The sequence below is a fragment of the Salmo trutta genome, chromosome 27 (genome assembly GCF_901001165.1).
Source record: "Salmo trutta chromosome 27, fSalTru1.1, whole genome shotgun sequence".
Lineage (NCBI taxonomy): Eukaryota > Metazoa > Chordata > Actinopteri > Salmoniformes > Salmonidae > Salmo > Salmo trutta.
The window spans coordinates 14084831-14110093 of NC_042983.1; the positions used below are offsets into that span (position 1 = coordinate 14084831).

General features: G+C 41.0%; 1 long non-coding RNA gene across 2 annotated transcripts; it reads left to right on the forward strand.

Annotated features, from left to right (window-relative positions):
- Positions 1–42: 42 nt before the first annotated feature.
- Positions 43–1272, forward strand: LOC115164368 (uncharacterized). Of its 2 annotated transcripts, XR_003869909.1 has the most exons (4): positions 43–201; positions 465–606; positions 703–876; positions 966–1272. It is a non-coding gene; the product is annotated as an uncharacterized LOC115164368 (long non-coding RNA). The 2 variants fall into 2 exon arrangements; XR_003869908.1 differs by having other exon boundaries at positions 43–606.
- The last annotated feature ends 23991 nt before the right edge of the window (positions 1273–25263 follow it).

Consider the following 25263-nt stretch of genomic DNA (forward strand, 5'->3'; position numbering starts at 1 on the left):
GCGCGCGATGAGACAAGGATATCCCTCCCGGACAAACCCTCCCTAGCCCGGATGACGCTGGGCCAATTGTGCATCGCCCCATGAGCCTCCAAGTCGCGGCCAGCTGCGGCAGAGCCTGGGCTCAAACCCAGAATCTCTGGTGGCACAGCTAGCACTTAGACCACTGCGCCACCCGGGAAGCCCCATTTCGGTGTTTTTAAGGTAAAGGACACCTGCATTTATATTTATAGCCTTTTGGAATCCACATTTTACACTAAATATGAACTGATATTTCCTGGGGACAGAAAAGACACCACATTGTAGGAATGACCCATCTAGCTGTTTAGGCTCTTCCTACCAGTTGTATGTGTTCAAAACCAGTTAGCAACGCATTAGTATCAAGTACCGACATACAGTATTTAAATGTGTACTTGTTTCACTCACTTCTTTGTCAATGCTACGCTCTCTTGCGATACATACTGGAGGTTTCCTGTCTGTTGAGTGCTGTGAGATGGGGCGACTGAGGAAGAGGCACAACTGGAAGGGACAGAAGCAGGATGTTTCCGGAGAAACGGCCCCTGACCAGGAAACAAAGGAAACATCTGCAGCCAGACCAGCCCAGTTTCAGTTGGTGTATAATTATGAGCTGTGTAATTGGAAATAGTTCTGTCCATAAAACACAAAGTACTCTATTCATCATCATCTCCCTCCTTTGATCCCCAGAGGGCAGACCATGCTGTGTGAGGTGCAGCTGCCTGACTGAACTAAAGCGGCTTACACCACCTTAATACTGGGCACAGGAGACAAGCGGTGCCAGACCCAACACTAAGGCAGTGGGACTGTGCCATGCCATTGTAGCAGCAGCATTTGGTTTAGTAACACTTTCCATATGCTCAGGTGGGCTGATGAACAGGGAATAGATTAGTTGGAGTGATGATGTACTGTAGGCTTGTTTATGATCCTCTGTGGTGTTCTATCTCTCTCAGGACTGCTGATGAGGTAGTTGACGGGGGCCTCGGGACCCAGGATCAGCAGCCTGCGTGGATTCAACAGGAAGAGGAAATGAAGAGCACTGGAAGAGTAGGATGAAAAGGAGAAGAGTAGTGATTGGACTCATAATCTGATGAAAAGGTGGATGATGGAGAATGAAGGGTTAGAGGCCACTGATGTCTTTGAATCTAAAGAGCCGGCCTCCTCCTGTCAGGAGATTGAGATGGAGGAGGTGAAAAAGGAAAAGAAAGAAGAGAAAAAGGAGGAGAGCAGAGAGAAGTCAGGTCCAGCCCCCAGTAAAAAGTAGGAGAGGAGAGAGGAGTCAGGCCCATCTCCCCAGTAAAAAGGAGGAGAGGAGTCAGGCCCCCCAGTAAAAAGGAGGAAAGGAGAGAGGAGTCAGGCCCATCTCCCCAGTAAAAAGGAGGAGAGGAGTCAGGCCCATCTCCCCAGTAAAAAGGAGGAGAGGAGTCAGGCCCATCTCCCCAGTAAAAAGGAGGAGAGGAGTCAGGCCCATCTCCCCAGTAAAAAGGAGGAGAGGAGTCAGGCCCATCTCCCCAGTAAAAAGGAGGAGAGGAGGAGTTAGGCCCCCCAGTAAAAAGGAGGAGAGGAGTCAGGACCATCCCCCAGTAAAAAGGAGAAGAAGAGAGAAGTCAGGCCCTCCAGTAAAAAGGACGAGAGGAGAGAGGAGTCAGGCCCAGGCCCACAGTAAAAAGGACGAGAGGAGAGAGGAGTCAGGCCCACAGTAAAAAGGACGAGAGGAGTCAGGCCCAGGCCCACAGTAAAAAGGACGAGAGGAGAGAGGAGTCAGGCCCACAGTAAAAAGGACGAGAGGAGTCAGGCCCAGGCCCACAGTAATAAGGTTGAGAGGAGAGAGGAGTCAGGCCCAGGCCCACAGTAAAAAGGATGAGAGGAGTCAGGCCCCCCATTAAAAAGGAGGAGAGGAGAGAAGAGTCAGGCCCAGCCCAGGCTATCACGACTCAGGAAATGACCCAGATGCAGACACAGGAGGCGGATAGTACAGTTCTCAGATCATTTATTATAACAAGGGGGCAGGCAAAGGGTAGGTCAAGGACAGGCAGAGGTTCGTAATCAGTTCAGAGTCAGGCAGGTACAGGACGGCAGGCAGGCTCAGCTTGTGCCATGAATTAATACGAAAAATGGAGGATTAGCTGATAACCGCAAAACAAACATTCTGGATAATATAGAGAACCTTGAACTATTTATTGATCAGCATTTTGATATGCTCAAAAAAGAATCAGATACATCAAGGCAAACAAGAGAAGACCTTTCCTCAAGCTCTGCGAGCGAAACTGAAGGGAAGTCGCCATCTAAAATTCCAAATTAAACTTTGGAGGGGGAGGTTTTTATAACTATGTCTCCAGAAGATAGAGCATTGCTTTCAAGCATGAGCGAGCAGTTAAAAAGGCTGATTCTATTGCCTGGGCTACTGGGGGAGTTCGAGGCCTTAAAAACAGGAATGGATTACAGTAATAAAATGATGGAAGAAATACGAGCGGAAAATAAGATATTGAAAACTACCGTGGACTCCAAGTGGCGACCCGTCATTCAGGGCAGGTGGGGCAGAGCCCACATTTTTTGCAAAAATAAATAAATAATTGCCTGTTTTACATGTCATTTTGGCATTAATACGTGTCATATATCAGTTTGCAAACAATGTAAAAAAATATATATATCATTGAGTTAATAAAGCCGCTTGCAAGCATGGTCTCTTTTTTGTTTTCTTGAGTAAGGCAGCTCCAAAATGCAGGTGTTTCAAATATGATGGAGTCATATTATATTATATTTTGAAAGAGGAAGCAAAATATTTAAACATATGTTGTCTTTTCTGTTTCCTCCATTTACACTGAATGATTTATTTCCTAATAATAATAATAATAATAATGTAAAAGAAAAACCTGTGTGAAGGCCAACTTACAGAAGAGGAACTTTTTGAGGCAATTAACATTTTTCAGTCTGGAAAAACACCAGGGTTTGATGGTATACCAGTAGAGGTACAGTGCCTTGCAAAAGTATTTATCCCCCTTCTCCTATTTTGTTGCATTACAACCTGTAAATTAAATAGATTTTTATTTGGATTTCATGAAATGGACATACACAAAATAGTCCAAATCGGTGAAGTGAAATGAAAAAAAATTACTTGTTTCAAAAAAGATTTAAATAAATAAAACGGAAAAGTGGTGCGTGCGTATGTATTCACCACCTTTGCTATGAAGCCCCTAAATAAGATCTGGTGCAACCAATTACCTCCAGAAGTCACATAATTAGTTAAATAAAGTCCACCTGTGTGCAATCTAAGTGTCACATGACCTGTCACATGATCTCAGTATATATACACCTGTTCTGAAAGGCCCCAGTGTCTGCAACACCACTAAGCAAGAGGCACCACCGAGCAAGCGGCACCATGAAGACCAGGAATCTCTCAAAACAGGTCAGGGACAAAGTTGTGTAGAAGTACAGATCAGGGTTGGGTTATAAAAAAATATCAGAAACTTTGAACATCCCACGGAGCACCATTAAATCCATTATTAAAAAATGGAAAGAATATGGCACCACAACAAACCTGGCAAGAGAGGGCCGCCCACCAAAACTCACGGACCAGGCAAGGAGAGCATTAATCAGAGAGGCAACAAAGAGACCAAAGTTAATGCTGAAGAAGCTGCAAAGCTCCACAGCAGAGATTAGAGTATCTGTCCATAGGACCACTTTAAGTCGTACACACCACAGAGCTGGGCTTTATGGAAGAGTGGCCAGAAAAAAGCCATTGCTTAAAGAAAAATTAAGCAAACATGTTTGGTGTTCGCCAAAAGGCATGTGGGAGACTCCCAAAACATATGGAAGAAGGTCCTCTGGTCAAATAAGACTAAAATGGACCTTTTTGGCCATCAAGGAAAACGCTATGTCTGGCACAAACCCAACACCTCTCATCACCTTGAGAACATCATCCCAACAGTGAAGCATGGTGGTGGCCGCATCATGCTGTGGGGATTTTTTTCATCGGCAGGGACTGGGAAACTGGTCAGAATTGAAGGAATGATGGATGGCGCTAAATACAGGGAAATTCTTGAGGGAAACTTCCAGAGATTTGAGACTGGGATGAAGGTTCACCTTCCAGCAGGACAATGACCCTAAGCATACTGCTAAAGCAACACTCGAGTGGTTTTAAGGGGAAACATTTAAACGTCTTGGAATGGCCCAGACAAAGCCCAGACCTCAATCCAATTGAGAATCTGTGGTATGACTTAAAGATTGCTGTACACTATCAGAACCCATCCAATTTGAAGGAGCTGGAGCAGTTTTGCCTTGAAGAGTGGGCAAGAATCCCAGTGGCTAGATGTACCAAGCTTATAGAGACATACCCCAAGAGACTTGCAGCTGTAATTGCTGCAAAAGGTGGCTCTACAAAGGGGGGGGGGGAATAGTTATAGACGCTCAAGTTTTTGTTTATTTCACCCCAAAATATTTTGCATCTTCAAAATTGGTAGGCATGTTGTGTAAATTAAATGATACAAACCCCCCAAAAATCAATATTAATTCCAGGTTGTAAATCAACAAAATAGGAAAAATGCCAAGGGGGGTGAATACTTTCGCAAGCCACTGTATATCAACCCTTTTTTTATGTACTCAAAGATCCATTAAAAACATGTTTTAATTACTCCTATACAAATTGTAGACTTTCAGGTACTCAACAAGAAGGACTGATTTCATTACTAGTAAAACAGGACCCAGGTGGTAAATATAAAGATCCAGTCCATTTAAAAAAACTGGAGGCCTCTTACACTTCAATGTTGTGATGAAACAGATATTATTCATCCTGATCAGACAGGTTTTTTACATTAACAATATATTGGCGATAATATCATGAAACATCAAAGTTACCAGGCCTGGTCTTCATAGCAGATTTTGAAAAGGTGTTTGATAAAGTATGACTAGAATTTATATATAAATGCCTGGAATTACTTTAATTTCAGTGAATCTCTTATACAATGGGTTAAAGTTAAGTACAGAAATCCCAGAAATAGTAAATAACGGTTACTTCTCAGAAAGTATTGAGCTTTCAAGAGGAGTACAACAAGGCGGTCCGTTGTATCCATATCTATTTATTATGGACATTGAAATTAGATCCAAGAAGAACATCAAAGGGTTAGAAATCAATGTATGCCGATGAATCAAGTTTTTTCTTAAGTCCGCAATCTGGATCCCTGCACAGTCTCATTTAAGATCTTGATCACTTCTAGCCTCTCTGGACTAAAACCTAATTATGACAAGTGTACCATATTAGGTATTGGATCGTTAAAAGACAGTGTTTACACTACCTTGTAGTTTACCAATAAAATGGGTGGATGGTGAAGTAGACATACTTGGTATTCACATCTCAAAAAATAGAAATTAATTTACCACAAATTTAAATTGATAGTTTGCAAAAATAGATATGATTCTGCAACCATGGAGAGGTAAATACTTGTCTATTTATGGAAAAATCACATTGATTAACTCTTTGGTCCTATCACAGTTTGGTAAATAAGTAATGGTGCTGCCTACACCATACGACTCGTTTTTTAAATCATATGAGCAATAAATATTTCATTTTATTTGGAATGCTAAGCCAGACAAAATTAAACGTGCCTATTTATATAATGAATATGAGTTTGGGGGGCTAAAAGTATAACATTTTAAAGCTTTAAACTTCTCACTAAAAGCTTCACTTATACATAAGTTATACTTAAATCCAAAATGGTTCTCCAGTTGATTATTAAGAAAGGCTCATCCGTTGTTCAAAAATTGCCTTTTTGCCTTTACAGATTACAACTTTTAATTTCCAACTAATTGAAAATGAAATGTTTAAAGTATCACCCTTTCTTAAACAAGCTATACAAACCTGGTTACAATTTCAGTTCTGTCCTCCAGAAAAGATAGAACAAATATTACAACAAATGTTTTGGTTAAACTCAAACATACTGATTAATAAAAATAAAAAAATATTTATGGAAGAAAAAATAAGTTATATTTATTAATGATATTATGAATATAAATGGTAGAGTTATGTCACATATGCAGCAATCAATCCAAACATACAACCAACTGATTGCAGCATTACCACACAAATGGAGGAGGCAAGTGGAAAAGGGAGAAGGTAGGGAACATGTTTACCTGCCAAATATCAAAGATACAAATTGGCTGAAAGGAATTGGCTTAAATAGAAAAATATAACGGTTTCATTTGATGACAATGTTTACAGCTGCGCCATACAGGTTGCAAAATAAATGGGAAGAGATTTTTGATGTACCGATTCCATGGCACATGGTTTATGAACTGGTACAACACTTCAAGGTTTTCAATTTAAATGATCATACAAAATTCTCGACAGCAACAGAATGCTATATATATGGGGCATACAACAATCTCAGTTCTGTAGATTTTGCTGCGAAGAGACAATCACTAGATCATTCATTCTGGTATTGCCCCTATGCAGCTTGATTCTGGTCACAGGTTCAGGAATGGTTAAAAAAAATCACAACATTCAATTAAAATTAACCTTGTTAATTAACCTTGTTGGGAAATTTGGAAAGCCATAGTCAATAAATAATATAATAATACTTGTAGGAAGGGTTTTAATCTTTAGCTCACAATCTGTGGATACTATACGATTTAAAAAGGTTCAAAATATTTAAAACATCACAGTACAATTTTAAAATATATGGCACATGGAAACCAAAGGAGGTTGGTCTATGGTGATAGCTGGGATGGGCTGAGAGTGGCTGAGGGGTGGGATTAAAGAATTTATGTTTGGTTATGTAACGCTCGTCGTTTGTAGTTGAAGAAGAAGTGGACCAAAACGCAGTGTGGCAAGTGTTCATGATATTTATTTTCAAGAAACACTCAAACTAAATAATAAAAGGGAAAAACGAAAATGCACAGATCCGTCAGGCACATAAGCTAAACAGAAAATAACCTCCCACAAAACTCAGGTGGAAAACAGGCTGCCTAAGTATGATTCCCAATCAGAGACAACAATAGACAGCTGCCTCTGATTGGGAACCACACTCGGTTCAAAACAAAGAAATAGAAAACATAGATATTCCCACCCGAGTCACACCCTGACTTAACCAAACAGAGAATAAATAAGATCTCTAAGGTCAGGGCGTGACAGGTTATGTATTATTGTTATGTGATTGCTTTATATAGAAGTACCATGCATGTTAAATGTGTATGTAAAATGTATATGTAGAATGTGTATGTAAAATGTATGTTTAGAATGTATATGTAAAATGTATGTATATGTAGCAAAAAAAATGTAAAAAACAAACAAGATATGTGTCCTCCAAAGACGGAGGGGAGGTGGATGGGTTAATAATAAAAAATACAAATAAATAAATAAAAGGAGGAGAGGAGAGAGGAGTCAGGCCCAGCCCTCCAATAAAAAGTTGTCCCAGCCGACAATCTTTATCCCTGTGGACAGAATGCCAGAGATACAGGTTTGTGTGTGTTTCTTGTGTTGTACATGTATCTCGTGGTGTGTGTGTGTATGTTTTTCATGCACATTCTATTTTTGTGTTTCTCACGCCATGTGCATATGTTTTTGTTTATCCTACTTTGTGTGTGTGTGTGTGCATGTGTTTTTGTGTGTTTCTCCTGCGATATGTGTGTAGGAGGCCCATCTGAAGCTGCCAGTGCTGGCCGAGGAGCAGGTGGTGAGAAAGAACAGCTATGTAGTTCTGTGTGGAGAGACAGGAAGTGGTAAAACCACCCAGGTACCCCAGTTCTTATAGGAGGCTTGATACTCTAGGTAACACACACAAACTCCTTCATCTAATCCACCACTTGTCTTTGTGTATATTTATTTGGAAACCTTTCACTCCACTAATATCATCATAATAGCATCACTCTCCTTACCCCTCTCCCTCGTGTTTCTCTCCAGTGGTCATTGGTGTGACAGAGCCTAGGAGAGTTGCAGCTGTCAGTATGGCCCACAGAGTGGCCAAAGAGACGAACGTGTCCACACGGTACACACAAACAAACACAATGGTTAGTGTGGATTTGGTCTCCATTTGTGTTTGGTTCGGTCTGTTAGGGAACGTGACCAGTGACACCAAGATCAAGTTTATGACCGACGGAGTCCTGCTGAGGGAGATTCAGAAGGTAATCCCTCTTTCTCTCTCCTTACTTTCCATCCTTCCATTAACTTGCTCTGTTCGTCCCTCTCCCTACCTATTTGCACCCCTATCCTCCGTCTTTATTGTATGACCCCATTCTGTCAGTTACTCATGCTCTGTAAGGCTGCGTCCTAAATGGCAGTCTTTATAGTGCACTACGGCATTGCCTCTGTCTCTGCCGCTCTCCGCTGTAGGACTTCCTACTCCAGATATACAGTGTGATCATCATAGACGAGGCCCATGAGAAGAGTGTGACACAGACATCCTGATAGGCCTGCTGTCATGCATCGTACCACTCAGAAACAAGGTGGGACTGACAGACAGACAGACAGACAGACAGACAGACAGACAGACAGACAGACAGACAGACAGACAGACAGACAGACAGACAGACAGACTGGATGTTTCTGACGCCTTCAGCATGTTATTTAATACATGCACAACTGATTCGTAAGGATTTATAAACTATTTACTAAATGGAAACTCTATGTTTAATAATGATTTATAAGTGGAACTTGAAAGAGCTGAGACTTCTCTACCCAACTTGCTGTTGTGTCCTTATCTCATCTTTACCCTGTTGTTTCCTATGTGTGTCAGAGAAAGGCCTCCCCGTGAAGCTGATAGTGGTCAGCTACTCCGAGGGGTGGAGGTCACAGAAAACATAAAGCTGTTCCCACTCCCGTCATCAAGATGGAATCCCAACAGTTCCCTGTCACGTCCACTTTAACTAACGTACTCCTCTGGAGGACTACACTGGAGAGGTGTTCCACAAGACCTGTAAGATCCGCCACATGCTGCCCCCTGGGGGTATTCTGACGGGTCAGGCTGAGATCCACTCTGTCTGCAGGAGACAGGAGGGCCTTCCCTTTCAGGAGGTGCAACACAGCTACATGTGAGACACACACAGTTATTAGTCAGTTATCACCATACAACACAGCTACATGTGAAACACACACAGTTATTAGTCAGTTATCACCATACAACACAGCTACAGGTGAGACACACACACAGTTATTAGTCAGTTATCACCATACAACACAGCTACAGGTGAGACACACACACAGTTATTAGTCAGTTATCACCATACAACACAGCTACATGTGAAACACACACAGTTATTAGTCAGTTATCACCATACAACACCACTACATGTGAAACACACACACACAGTTATTAGTCAGGTATCACCATACAACACAGCTACATGTGAGACACACACACAGTTATTAGTCAGTTATCACCATACAACACAGCTACAGGTGAGACACACACACAGTTATTAGTCAGTTATCACCATACAACACAGCTACAGGTGAGACACACACACAGTTATTAGTCAGTTATCACCATACAACACAGCTACATGTGAGACACACACACAGTTATTAGTCAGTTATCACCATACAACACAGCTACATGTGAAACACACACACAGTTATTAGTCAGTTATCACCATACAACACAGCTACATGTGAGACACACACACAGTTATTAGTCAGTTATCACCATACAACACAGCTACATGTGAAACACACACAGTTATTAGTCAGTTATCACCATACAACACAGCTACATGTGAGACACACACACAGTTATTAGTCAGTTATCACCATACAACACAGCTACAGGTGAGACACACACACAGTTATTAGTCAGTTATCACCATACAACACAGCTACATGTGAAACACACACAGTTATTAGTCAGTTATCACCATACAACACAGCTACAGGTGAGACACACACACAGTTATTAGTCAGTTATCACCATACAACACAGCTACAGGTGAGACACACACACAGTTATTAGTCAGTTATCACCATACAACACAGCTACATGTGAAACACACACACAGTTATTAGTCAGTTATCACCATACAACACAGCTACAGGTGAGACACACACAGTTATTAGTCAGTTATCACCATACAACACAGCTACATGTGAGACACACACACAGTTATTAGTCAGTTATCACCATACAACACAGCTACATGTGAGACACACACACAGTTATTAGTCAGTTATCACCATACAACACAGCTACAGGTGAGACACACACACAGTTATTAGTCAGTTATCACCATACAACACAGCTACATGTGAAACACACACAGTTATTAGTCAGTTATCACCATACAACACCACTACATGTGAAACACACACACAGTTATTAGTCAGTTATCACCATACAACACAGCTACATGTGAGACACACACACAGTTATTAGTCAGTTATCACCATACAACACAGCTACAGGTGAGACACACACACAGTTATTAGTCAGTTATCACCATACAACACAGCTACATGTGAGACACACACACAGTTATTAGTCAGTTATCACCATACAACACAGCTACAGGTGAGACACACACACAGTTATTAGTCAGTTATCACCATACAACACAGCTACATGTGAAACACACACAGTTATTAGTCAGTTATCACCATACAACACCACTACATGTGAAACACACACACAGTTATTAGTCAGTTATCACCATAAAACACAGCTACATGTGAGACACACACACAGTTATTAGTCAGTTATCACCATACAACACAGCTACAGGTGAGACACACACACAGTTATTAGTCAGTTATCACCATACAACACAGCTACAGGTGAGACACACACACAGTTATTAGTCAGTTATCACCATACAACACAGCTACAGGTGAGACACACACACAGTTATTAGTCAGTTATCACCATACAACACAGCTACAGGTGAGACACACATTGACCTGGATAACTACTCACCGTTGGATGAGGACCGTCTGGCCGGGGTAGATGAGGAGGAGGGGTCAGACCTGGAACAAGTAGACGACCCCACAGACACAGGTAAGGGAAAAGGTCTCAGCTAGGTGGGTGTGCGTTCTTTATTCATATGCTCTCTCTTCCCTCCTCTCTTTATGTGTGTAGAGGAGAAGGTGGACCCGTCCATCTCTCTCTGTCTTCCCCCTCTACTCTCTCCTGGCTCCAGAGCAGCAGGCCAAGGTAAGATAGATCACTCAGCACAACAAACCAACTAGGAGGTACAGGTAGTTTGAGACAGTTTTACATGGACCATCTGTGAGAGCTTGTGTGTGTGTCTAATCTGTCTTTATGCATGTATACACGTATGTGTATCTAATCTGTCTTTATGCATGTATACATGTATGTGTGTCTAATCTGTCTTTATGCATGTATACATGTATGTGTGTCTAATCTGTCTTTATGCATGTATACATGTATGTGTGTCTAATCTGTCTTTATGCATGTATACATGTGTGTGTGTCTAATCTGTCTTTATGCATGTATACATGTATGTGTGTCTAATCTGTCTTTATGCATGTATACATGTATGTGTGTCTAATCTGTCTTTATGCATGTATACATGTATGTGTGTCTAATCTGTCTTTATGCATGTATACATGTATGTGTGTGTAATCTGTCTGTGTCCAGGTGTTCCTTTCCCTGGTGCACATTTGTGTGTCTTAGCTCCCAACATAGCAGAAACCTCTAACTAAACTTCAGAGATAAAGTATGTGGTCAACTGCGGTCTGGTCAAGAACCGCTTCTATGACCGCGTCACGGGAATCTCTTCCTTCAAGGTCTTCTGGACCTCACAGGCCTCAGCCAATCGGTACTAAACCTGGACACTGCTATCGGTCAGAACTGGAAAGGGGTGTTTAATGTGCAATGACTTTCATGTCTTTAGTGTAACAGATTGTGTTTGGTGTCTGTGTGTGTGTTCCAAGCTGTACTCGACAGCTGTGTTTGAAGACTTCAGTCTGTTTACGGAGGCAGAGGCCAGTTGAAGACCTGGTACTACAGATGAAGGAGCTCAATATAGACAAGGTCTGAGAAATAACACATCATTGATTGATGATGTTAACTCTGTAAAGCTGGGGAGAAAACATTCCTGTGAATTTAGTCAGACGCTAGAGAGAGCTGTGTGTGTCTACGTTTTCAGGTGGTGAACTTTCCGTTCCCCACCCCTCCCTTTGCTGAGGCGCTGGTGTCAACCAACCAACCAATCCATCTCTCTCTCTGCTGTAGTGTCAAGGAGATGGAGTGAGTGTGTCTGAGGTGTCCCATCTGCCCCCTGGGCAGGGCGATGGCGTCGTTCCCAATCGTGCCGCGCTACTCTAAGATGCTAGCGCTAGGGAAGCAGCGGGGAATGTCTGCCTTACGTCACCGCCGTGATGGCCACAATGACAGTCCGGGAGATATTTGAGGATATGGACAGGTGGGGGCCAGGGCAGACAGATAGGAAATGTGTGGTTATGGGATTATTTTGAAATACGTAAACAGATAAGAAATGCATGTATTGCCAATCAAACACTGGATTTTGGTTGGCTTCCGGTGCCGGTCGGTGCCATTTAAGATGAGGGAGAATTTTATTTTATTTTTTATGAGCATGGCCTTATTTCTATTACAGCATATTGAATGACTGTCATTAATATTCCATTCACCCAGCTCAATCTAACATTGATAGGTTTAGGCTACTACATGATACTCACATTTTCCTTATACCCATCATGAGGTTGAGATAAAAATGTGAATAATCCAGAAAGTTACACATTCAATACCACCTCATTAGTCCAACAATTGCAAACGAGGGTTTCTATTGGACAAATTGAGGTATGTTGATCACGTCTCGTTCCTTTTTCTTCCGTTTAAGAATATTGTTTTCAACAGAATGAATACACCCCTGATCACTGCAAATACAGTTAACTTTCATAGCAGCCACATACAAAGAGCATGATCATTTGCTCATTGTATAATTCCTTCTCACATCTATGAGCTCTCATCCTCTCACCTTTTCCCTTCACTTGTGGACTTTAGTCTCCTTTTTCAACACCAAACCCACCACTGGTGTGCTTTTTTGTCACCAATTGGTAGTTACAGTCTTGTCCCATCACTGCAATTCCCCTACGGACTCGGGAGAGGCGAAGGTCAAGAGCCATGCGTCCTCCGAAACACAACCCTGCCAAGCCAAACTGCTTCCTTAACCCGGAAGCCAGCCACACCAATGTGTCGGAGGAAATACAGTCCATCTGGGTCCGAAGTCAGCTTGCAGGCACCCGACCTGCCACAAGGAGTCGCTAGAGCACGATGGAACAAGGAAATCCTGCCGACCTAACCCAGACGACGCTGGGCCAATTGTGTGCCGCCTCATGGGTCTCCAGGTCACGGCTGGCTGTGATACAGCCTGGTATCGAACCCGGGGCTGTAGTGACACAATGCAGTGCCTTAGACTACTGCGCCACTGGAGAGGCCATCATGTTTCCATCAGTCTCTGGACTTCAACCCCATTGAAAACATGTGGTTTGAATTGAAGAGGGCAGTCCATAAGAGCTGATGAAAGGTATGAAGGATCTGGAAAGATCCTGTATGAAGGAATAGTCTAAGATCCCTCCCAATGTGTTCTCCAATCTCATAAAAGATTTTAGAAAAAGGCTCAGTGTCGTTATCCTTGCAAGGGGAGGGTGAAAGAGTATTGAAAACGGGTGCTAATATTTGTTTTATCTCTTTCGCTGAGATTGTATTAGTATAAAGTGTTTTCCCAATTTTCTTGGAGCATACAAAATAGCTCAGTATTTGTATTATTTATTTGATCGAGTATTTTTTGCTCATCTTTATCCAGGGTGCCAATAATTATGTACCTGACTGTATGTGTGTGACATTTATTAACATGATTGTGTTTAAGGACAGATCGAAATTTACAAGGGGGTGTCATTTACTCAAAGTGTCATTAAAAAACAGCATCCCCCTCCCCAACGTAAAAAATATTTTCACATGGCCCTCCCCTTGTACTGTAAAATAAATTGAACACCCTCCCCCTCATAGAATTAACTGAAAATAATGTTTATGCCCACAAATAACAATAACTGTAGCGACCCTGTGTATGCCTACTACTTTTGTGGCACAGTTGATGCCACGCAGGGCTACGGGCCAGAAGGTTGAGGGTTCGCCGACCACCACAGAGGAGCTCACTCTCCCTGCCTGTTTCATTACTTCACGATCAGAGCCGGTTGCAGACAATTATCAGCTGTTTTTCAGCATTTTGATGCCATATGTATAATTATATAAAATATATGCAATGAATTATCCACCTGGTTTCTGTGCCAATGCACCACACAACCAATAAACAAAACACATCGACTTCAATATCATGGTTTGCGTTTTCAACACCCAAACAAATAGACTGTCAATCTCGACAAACAAAAAATACATCCCTCCCTACCTTGTATGCTCACCTAGTATGTAAAAATATAAATGAAGGCTTAGCTTGTAAATGAATGCTTAGTTTAGCTTGATCTCTGAATGTCGTTAAACTTTTTTGTAACAGATGTCTCTTTCCATTCATCAAAATGCCGCTGCATAGTTTGGATTGCTAGATTTTATTTGTCAGTTCAAAAAATACATAAAATACCAGTCAAAAGTTTGGACACACCTACTCATTCAAGGGTTTTTCTTTATTTATACTATTTTATACATTGTAGAATAAAAGTGAAGACATCAAAACTATGAAATAACACATATGGAATCATGTAGTAACCAAAAAAGTGTTAAACAAATCAAAATTTATTTTCTATTTTAGATTCTTCAAAGTAGCCATCCTTTGCCTTGATGACAGCTTTGCACACTCTTGGCTTTGTCCCATCGTGCTCTATCAACTCCTTGTTTTGGGTCCCGGGCACAATGCACGCTGACTTCAGTTGCCAGTTATACGGTGTTTCCTCTGACATATTGGTGTGGCTGGCTTCCAGGTTAAGCGAGCAGTGTGTCAAGAAGCAGTGTGGCATGGCAGGGTTGTGTTTTGGAGGACGCATGGTTCTTGACCTTTGCCTCTCCAGAGTCCGTACGGGAGTTGCAGCGATGTGACAAGACTGTAACTATCAATTGGCTATCATTAAATTGGGGTAAAAGTACACAAAAAAGGAGGGATGTTGGCCAAATGAATCACATTTATGTGTCCTTAAAAACAGCCTATTAAAAATTACAAAAACATTATTCCTTGTGTTTCGATGTGTAGCATATGCAAAAATGTGTAGCCTATATTTTTTTAAATCATTTTTTAGGCTACTTTCCTAAAACCATCATTGTCCACCTCACGGTTCAGCTGTCAGAAATTTGAGTACTAAATGCATCAGGGCATTGCATGCAAAGGCATATAGGCTTAGGTGTCCATGGTATGATTTTACACTGAACAAAAATATAGATGTGACATGTAAAGTGTTAGGTCCCATGTTTCATGAGCTGAAATAAAAGATCCCAGAAATGTTCCATATGCACACAAATATTATTAATCTCAAATTTTGTGCACAAATTTGTTAGTGAGTATATCTCCTCTGCCAAGATAATCCATCCACCTGACAGGTGTGGCATATCAAGAGCTGATTAAACAACATGATCATTACACAGGTGCACCTTGTGCTGGGGACAATAAAAGGCAACTCTAAAATGTGCAGTTTTGTCACACAACACAATGCAACAGATGTGCAATAGGCATGCTGACTACACGAATGTCCACCCAAGCTGTTGCCAGAGAATTTCATGTTAATTTCTCTACCATAAGCCGCCTCCAATGTCGTTTTAGAGAATTTGGCAGTACGTCTAACCAGCCTCACAGCCGCAGACCATGTGTATGGCGTTGCGTGGACAAGCGGTTTGCTGATGTCAACATTATGAACAGGGTGCCCCATGGGGCATGGGGTTATGGTATGGGCAGGCATAAGCTACGGACAACGAACACAATTGCAGATACCATGACGCGATCCTGAGGCCCTTTGTGGTGCCATTCATCCCCCATCATCATGATAATGTACGGCCCCATGTTGCAAGGATCTGTACACAATTCCTGAGACCATTCCTCTGTACATAATCTTTGCAGATATCTTTCGTCTACGGTTATGGATTGCCATCTTCAATTCAAACCACAGGTTTTCAATATGGGTTCAAGTCCAGATACTGACTTGAAATCTTTTGGGATTTGGAGGTTATTGTCTTGCTGGAAGATCCACTTGCGGCCAACTTTCAGCCTCCTGGCAGTGCCAACCAGGTTTTTGGCTAAAATGTCCTGGTACTGGGTAAAGGTTGACCTTAACAAGGGCCCCAGGACCAGTGGAAGGAAAATAGCCCCATAATGTCAAAGATCCACTGACTAGCAAGCTACGTTACTAAGGTGGCTGTGTTCTAAATTGGGAGTGATTTTACAGCTTGCATTGATGGTATAAATAGTTAGATTACAAATAAATAAAACATACTTTACCAGGATAGCATTTTGTCGGACAGAGATCTCTTTGGTCCTTGCTATCCGGAATCCTTGGGACATCCCTACCTGATTGATGTTGACATTTTAAATGGTTATGGTAAGGGTTAGGTAAGGGTTCAGGTTAGAGTTAGGGTAGGGGTTAGGGTTAGGGTTGAGGGTTGATCAGTAGAAATAGTACCATGGATAGTACACAGTGCCTACAGAATGTATTCACACCCATTTACTTTTTTCACATTTGGTTGTGTTACAGCCTGAGTTTAAAATTGATTAATTGTATTTATTTTTTGTCACTGGCCTACACACAATACCCCATAATGTCAAAGTGGAATTATGTTTTTCAAAATGTTTACAAATCAATACACAATGAAAATCTGAAATGTCTTGAGTCAATACGTATTCAACTCCTTTGTTATGGTAAGCCTAAATAAGTTCAAGAGTAAAAATGTTCTTAACAAGTCACGTAATAAGTTGCATGGACTCTGTGTGCAATAATAGTGTTTAACATGATTTTTGAATGACTACCTCATCTCTGCACCCCGCACATACAATTATCTGTTAAGCCCCTCAGTCGAGCAGTGAATTTCAAACACAGATTTAACCGCAAAGACCAGGAAGGTTTCCAATGCCTCTCAAAGAAAGGCACCTATTGGTAGATGGGTAAACATTTTAAAAGCAGACATCAAATATACCTTTGAGCATGGTGAAGTTATTAATTACGCTTTGGATGGTGTATCAATACACCCAGTCACTACAAAGATACAGGCGTCCTTCCTAAGTCAGTTGCCGGAGAGGAAGGAAACCACTCAGGGATTTCACCATGAGGCCAATGGTGACTTTAAAACAGTTACAGAGTTAAATGGCTGTGATAGGATAAAACTGAAGATGTATCTTTTTGTATCCAAATCCGGCTTTAAACTTCTCCACAACAGTATCTCGGACCTGCCTGGTGTGTTCCTTGTTCTTCATGATGCACTCTGCGCTTTAAACGGGCCTCTGAGACTTTCACAGAGCAGGTGCATTTATACGGAGACTTGATTACACACAGGTGGATTATATTTATCATCATTAGTCATTTAGGTCAACATTGGATCATTCAGAGATCCTCACTGAACTTCTGGAGAGAGTTTGCTGCACTGAAAGTAAAGGGGCTGAATAATGTTGCACGGACAATTTTTCAGTTTTTTATTTGTTAAAAAAGTTTAAAATATCCAATAAATTTCGTTCCACTTCATAATTGTGTCCCACTTGTTGTTGATTCTTCACAAAAAATTACAGTTTTATATCTTTATGTTTGAAGCCTGAAATGTGGCAAAAGGTCGAAAAGTTCAAGGGGGCCGAATACTTTCGCAAGGCACTGTACCTTCATCTGTTCTTCTGGGATAGGAGGTTCATGCTCATCACACTGTTTCCACTGAATCACCTTGATTATGTCCTCCGCAAGCTCCTCCACAGCGTCAAACATCTTTTCTGCCATGTTATATCACTAGACGAGGAAGAGGTAAATAATGAAGAACAGTGTAATAACTATTTCAAATAAATTATTATTCCCCAAAAATTGCTATGATTTTTCTTTTTTTAAACATTTTAATCTTTAATTTCAAAATGACCCCAGTTGGTAGGCTAATCCATGTACTGTAGGGTTGTTCCATCCCGAGAATAAATCACTTGTCATCCCGGGTAACCCGGTATTTCCCTCCAAAACCGTAAGTGCCATTCGAAAGCATTATAAAGCATATAAATGTCTGGATTTGATTAGAGCATCGATCAGCATGAAAATTCTAACCTGATGCTACCTGATGAGTCATATTAAATAGATTTTATAAGCCTCACATTAACGACATTTAATGAGCCCAAGCCCAAAAAAGTCCAAATGATTGTGCCATTATCCAATACATATACGGTATGATGTAGGCTACTGCACATTACACACGACAGATTATACAACAGGTGGGTCTAATTCTGAATGCTGATTGGTTAAAACCACATTCCAGCCGGTGTCTATTCCACAAGTTACCACCGGCTAAATTTATGACGTTAAAATGCCTATTTACTATGTTCCATTTGACTATGCAATCCACTGTCTCATCAGCCCAGCCAAGCAATTTATAAACTTGATCTCCACTATAAAAAGCATCTAGACATTATTTCACATTTCTTTTAGACTAACATTTCATTTTCAACAGCAGAGATTTGTATAAACCTTGCTGTCTGTCTCTCCAACATTTGCAACATTGTTTCAATATTCAAATTCGATCTCCAGCTGTCCTATAGTAATGAACAAGTCTGGATGAGACAGACAGGCAGGCAGCGTTTCTCAGCCAATCGAAATCATGAATCAGCTGGCATCATTTTTATGGATATATACAAATGTCAATTGAAAAAATCTAAAATGAAACGAAGTGCAGCTACTGTAGTTTGCAGTCTTTCTAGCTTCAGTTTGAAGTGATTGTGTTAGCTGTGTTGTTGGCTAGCTCTATATCTATATTTCCCCTTTGTTAGTAGCTTACCTCCTCTTCCTCACTTTCAACAGTTACATGAAACATTCAGCAAAAAAACAGCTTGCGTCCCTCTTCGAAAAGTCTATTGGTATAAGAAATGCAACAAAAAAAATTATGTCCAGCAAGCTATTCGAGTCTAGCTTTTCCTGCATGGGACTCCAAGAGCTAAGGAACGTTTTTTAAGGAGAGGCCAGCGGAAACACAGGTGCTTGCATATTGCGCAAGAGACAGAGGCTATAAATGAGAAACTTATTATGCATGACCGATCATTGATTAGTTAAATATAAGGCTATTACTGCATTGAATTTGTTACCTGAAAGAGGTAGGCTAGGACATTTATATATAGGGTTATATATCAATCTAAAACATTATTATCTATTTTGGATGCAATTTGAATGGAGTTGATGGAGAGAGAAAGACTAGAGAGAGAGACTGTTCGTGCGTGCACTAATTTAATTAAAGCAATGATATTTGAGTGATAGGCTGTTTTAAAACTGTAGCTGCAAAAAAAAAAAAATCTTTACAATTAAGAAACAAGGTGACCCCGAAAGCAAGATGGAAATGGGTAAATTAGGCGCGCATTTGGTCTTTATATTACTGTAGCATAGGCTATGCTGCAGGAAATGCAGACCTTCCTGAAAAAAAGTTTCCATGATGAGATGATAGGTCTACATGCATTGTGAGCTGCACTCCTTACTTAGATGGGTCTGTCCCCACCCTGAGTGTTGGTTCATCATGCAGAGGCTGTAGAGAAGCCAGAATTAGAAATCACATATAATTTAACAGTTCAATTTTACACAATACTGTTCATATAAATAAAATATTATAATTTACTGGGTTCTCGCAGTTATTTATCCAGGGAAAAGTGAGTGGTTTTGGGCAGTAGGGTACTATGGGGCGAGATGCCCCCTGGGTTAATGCCCCAGGTAGCTGGGCAAAATGCCCCTTTCCTAAAAAATAAATGTTATTAAATAACTACCAATCTGTTAACTGTAGCCATTTATTTTCCTTTATAATTTGTTACCCTCAGCATGGCCATCATCCACCTACAATTTCTTTACTTTTTTGTGTCAGCAATTAGACATTGATCTTAGGGGGGCTTCTATTTCATGTTACCCTAAGTCCCTGCAAATCTCGGTAACGGGGTTCCCGCCATTCAACCCTAATGTACTGTGAAATATGTGGTAAGTTGAGGGTTCCCATTTCAACCTGTAACTCTTTCACCATCGAGGAAGAGGTGGACCAGTGTTGCACCAATTTTGATTTCCCTTTAAGGGTGGTTTCACTTGGTGAAAGTTTCAGGCCATTTACAATAACCCTTCATCCTTGGGAGCAATTTCCAAATGCTTGAAGGTACCACGTTCATCTGTACAGTCGTGGCCAAAAGTTTTGAGAATGACACAAATATTAATTTTCACAAAGTTTGCTGCTTCAGTGTCTTTAGATATTTTTGTCAGATGTTACTATGGAATACTGAAGCATAATTACAAGCATTTCATAAGTGTCAAAGGCTTTTATTGGCAATTACATGAAGTTGATGCAAAGAGTCAATATTTGCAGTGTTGACCTTTCTTTTTCAAGACCTCTGCAATCCGCCCTGGCATGCTGTCAATTAACTTTTGGGCCACATCCTGACTGATGGCAACTCATTCTTGCATAATCAATGCTTGGAGTTTGTCAGAATTTGTGGGGTTTTGTGTGTCCACCTGCCTCTTGAGGATTGACCACAAGTTCTCAATGGGATTAAGGTCTGGGGAGTTTCCTGGCCATGGACACAAAATATCAATGTTTTGTTCCCCGAGCCACTTAGTTATCACTTTTGCCTTATGGCAAGGTGCTCCATCATGCTGGAAAAGGCATTGTTCGTCACCAAACTGTTCCTGGATGGTTGGGAGAAGTTGCTCTCGGAGGATGTGTTGGTACCATTCTTTATTCATGGCTGTGTTCTTAGGCAAAATTGTGAGTGAGCCCACTCCCTTGGCTGAGAAGCAACCCCACACATGAATGGTCTCAGGATGCTTTACTGTTGGCATGACACAGGACTGATGGTAGCGCTCACCTTGTCTTCTCCGGACAAGCTTTTTTCCAGATGCCCCAAACAATCGGAAAGGGGATTCATCAGAGAAAATGACTTTACCCAAGTCCTCAGCAGTCCAATCCCTTTACCTTTTGCAGAACATCAGTCTGTCCCTGATGTTTTTCCTGCAGCTGAATCAACTTTAGGAGACGGTCCTGGCGCTTGCTGGACATTCTTGGGCACCCTGAAGCCTTCTTCACAACAATTTAACTGCTCTCCTTGAAGTTCTTGATGATCCGATAAATGGTTGATTTAGGTGCAATCTTACTGGCAGCAATATTCTTGCCTGTGAAGCCCTTTTTTTGCAAAGCAATGATGACGGCACGTGTTTCCTTGCAGGTAACCATGGTTGACAGAGGAAGAACAATTATTCCAAGCACCACCCTCCTTTTGAAGCTTCCAGTCTGTTATTCGAACTCAATCAGCATGACAGAGTGATCTCCAGCCTTGTCCTCGTCAACACTCACACCTGTGTTAACGAGAGAATCACTGACATGATGTCAGCTGGTCCTTTTGTGGCAGGGCTGAAATGCAGTGGAAATGTTTTTTGGGGATTCAGTTAATTTGCATGGCAAAGAGGGACTTTGCAATTAATTGCAATTCATCTGATCACTCTTCATAACATTCTGGAGTATATGCAAATTGCCATCATACAAACTGAGGCAGCAGACTTTGTGAAAATTAATATTTGTGTCATTCTCAAAACTTTTCGCCACGACTGTAGTCAAAGAGATAGAAGATAAGTGTTTACGATGACATCATCGGGAAACACTTTTGATGTCATCTGGTGTGCATCATGTCATTAACTAACTGAGCAGGCAAAGGTTAGTAAAGTAACTTTTGCCTACCCATAGTTGGTTAAAATCACTTAGACTTGAGATAAGTAGACATAAAGCTGCAATGTGTCATTCACATAGAATTGTGAGCTATAGAACTGTCATTCTTAAAAAGCAAGTCCAAGAAGCGGAAGTGTCACACTCTGATCTGTTTCACCTGTCTTGTGCTTGTCTCCACCCCCCACCAGATGTCTCCCATTTGTTCCCATTATCCCCTGTGTATTTATACCGATGGTTTCTGTTTGTCTGTTGCCAATTTGTCTTGTCAAGCCTACCAGCGTGTTTTTCCGTGCTCCTGTTTGTCTAGTCCCTGTTTTCTAGTCCCCTGGTTCCAATATTTTCTGCCTGACCTCGAGCCTGCCTGCCATCCTGTACCCATTTGACTCTGACCTGGTTTACGAACTTCTGCCTGTCCTCGACCTGCCCTTTGTCTATTAATAAATATCAGAGACTCGAAATATCTGCCTCCTGTGTCTGCATTTGGGTCTTGTCCTGTGTCGTTATAGGTAGATTTGTTCTATGTGCGCTATTTCTATTTCTTTCTCGTTTTTTACTCTTTTACTTTTGGTTTTGTATTCCAGCTTCAAACAGATAAAAATGCAATAGTTTTTGTTATGGAAAATATATTTCTCAGCGGTTTAGATGGTACAATGATTCACTACACTATATTTACTTTGACACATAAACTGAAATTAGGTGAAATATTTGAATTTTAGCAACCAGGAAATGGTGAAGCGATTTCTGCATATTGCACCTTTAAAACAGATTTAAGTAAATAATACATTTTATCTCAAGCCTGAACAGCGCCCATAAACAGATTAGGTGTTTCCGCTGGAGATGATGAATATGATATTTAAAAGTGGTGAAATTTACCTTTAACAGGTTTTTGTAAATGGCCTGAAACTTTCACCAAGTTGGTGGAGTTACAGGTTGAAAAAAGTACCCTCAAACTACCACATATTTTACAGCCTACCAACTGGGGTTATTTTGAGATTAAATACTAAACTGTTAAAAAAAAAAAAAGAACAATATGGAAATTTGCCCATTCAGTAAACTCAGAACAAGTGTACAACAGGAAATGATACATTTCCTTATGGACATGAATGTGGTCATTTCTGAAGTTTTGCAAAAAAAATGTATCTAAATATCACTATTTGGCTCAATGTCTTTATATTACTATTAGTTATACTCGGAATATCCTTTTTCAACTGAAAAAGTTAAAAAGTAGCCTGAAAGTTTGTTCAAACATAACAATTACTCTAACCCCCCACCCTCCTATGTCATGGTGTTTCCTAAGTTAATAGATCAATCAATCAAATGTATTTATAAAGCCCTTCTTACATCAGCTGATGTCACAAAGTGCTGTACAGAAACCCAATCTAAAACCCCAAACAGCAAGTAATGCAGGTGTAGAAGCTGTTACTCTCTGCCTTACTGATACTGTGAGAACAGTCTGTCAGAAAACCGTTTGAATTAAGGAAACCACAACTGCTACATCAGCTATTAGCAGTTGTTTCCTTCATCCAAATGGTATGAGACAGTGAAAGAGAAAGACATCTCTGGCCTCGTTTATACCTGGTGCTAACATTGGTCCTGTGTCCTAATCTTGTCCACATTCTGATTGTGCCCACATTTTCAGATATGCCTCTACACATGCCTACACTCCCGAGTGGCGCAGCGGTCTAAGGCACTGCATCTCAGTGCTAGAGGTGTCACTACAGACCCTGGTTCAATCCCAGGCTGTATCACAACCGGCCGTGATTGGGAGTCCCATAGGGCGGCACACAGTTGGCCCAGTGTTGTCTGGGTTAGGGGAGGGTTTGGCCGGGGTAGGCCGTCATTGTAAATAAGAATTTGTTCTTAACTGACTTGCCTAGTGAAAAAAAGATCCAAATTGGGGTGCCTGTGTAGAAGCAGCCTTATTCGTCCACATTGTGACCAGATTTCCTGGAAAATTCAGAGTTACAGGATTATTGAAATGGAAAGGTATTGTTCCCACATTATAGCGGAGACCGCATTCATGGTAAACACTGCAATGTTGGCTCTGTCCCTGAGCAAGGCAGTTAATCCACCGTTCCCTGGGCACTGATGACGTGGGTGCCGATTAAGGCAGCCCCCCCGCACATCTCTGATTCAGAGGGGTTGAGTTAAATAAAGGAAGGCACATTTCAGTTGAATCCATGCATTGTACAACTGACTAGATATCCCCCTTTCCTTTCCCTTTCAATAAGAAATGACCTAAAAAGTCTAGCACGATATCACAGATTATCCATTATATTGACCAGATACTCAAGCGGCCGCTCTAACAATGAAGAGAAACGTCTTCAAAAATGGAATACTGTCGGGACGACTCTAGCCAATGAGAGGGCAGATACACGTGTGAACAACAGGAATGGGTGCCGCTAGGGATTTTGGGCCCCATGAAAAGATATCACATTGGGCCCCACCACCACAGGCCACACCAACCCTTCACAATTGCTGTAACCAGACACCTCCAGAACCCAATCAAACCATTCAAAGCTTTAAATAACTCTACCTTTGCAGGCTTGCAACTCTCTTGTAGTCCAATATTTACTGTACGATATTTACTGACACTGAGCTGTGAAAATATAACACTGTGCAGACATGCATGCAACATTCTGCATACAGTGGAATTCACTATTTGATGCAAGACTGACTGATACCCTCTATAAGAAATGTGCTAAAGTCCATATTTTACAGTCTAAATGTAATTTTAATGGTACAATTCTTGAATGGAAAATTCTCTTAACATTGATGAATAACTTAAAATAAATATAACTTAAATATACATTAACCTCTTCAATTAGAATAAATTAACATTATCATCTATAGAATGAACAAAATAATAAAATCAGCAGCAGATTTTTGAACTAAGTATACATACCAACTAGAAAATAAGCAGCTGTAAAAGTGGAAATGGAAAATGGAAAACAAAATGGAAATGAAAAGGCCTGATTGTGGCGCTAGAGGAAAGGTCAAGTGGTCACCAATTCACATTGGGCCAGTAACTGAAAGGTCCCTGGTTTGAATCCTCGAGCTGGCGAGGTTGAAAAATCTGCCGTTCTTCCCTTGAGCAAGGGCACCGACGATGTCGATTTAGGCAGCACCTCTCACCAAGCGATTTGTTTTAATATGGAGGACAATGAGTTACAAAAAATATAATGGCTTATTTGCTATGTGTGGCTTATTTGATAAAGAAAATGTTTTATAATGCATTGTACTGATATAATTAGGAGTTGTGCCTGTTGTTCACGCGTGTATCTGCGCTCTCATTGGCTAGAGTAGTCCCGACTGCATTTCATTTTTGAAGATGTTTCTCTTCATTGTTAGAGCGACCACTCGATTATCCAAAATAATGGATCATCTGTGATTTCGTGCTAGAAATGTTAAGGTAATTTCCTATTGAAAGGGAAAGGAGGAT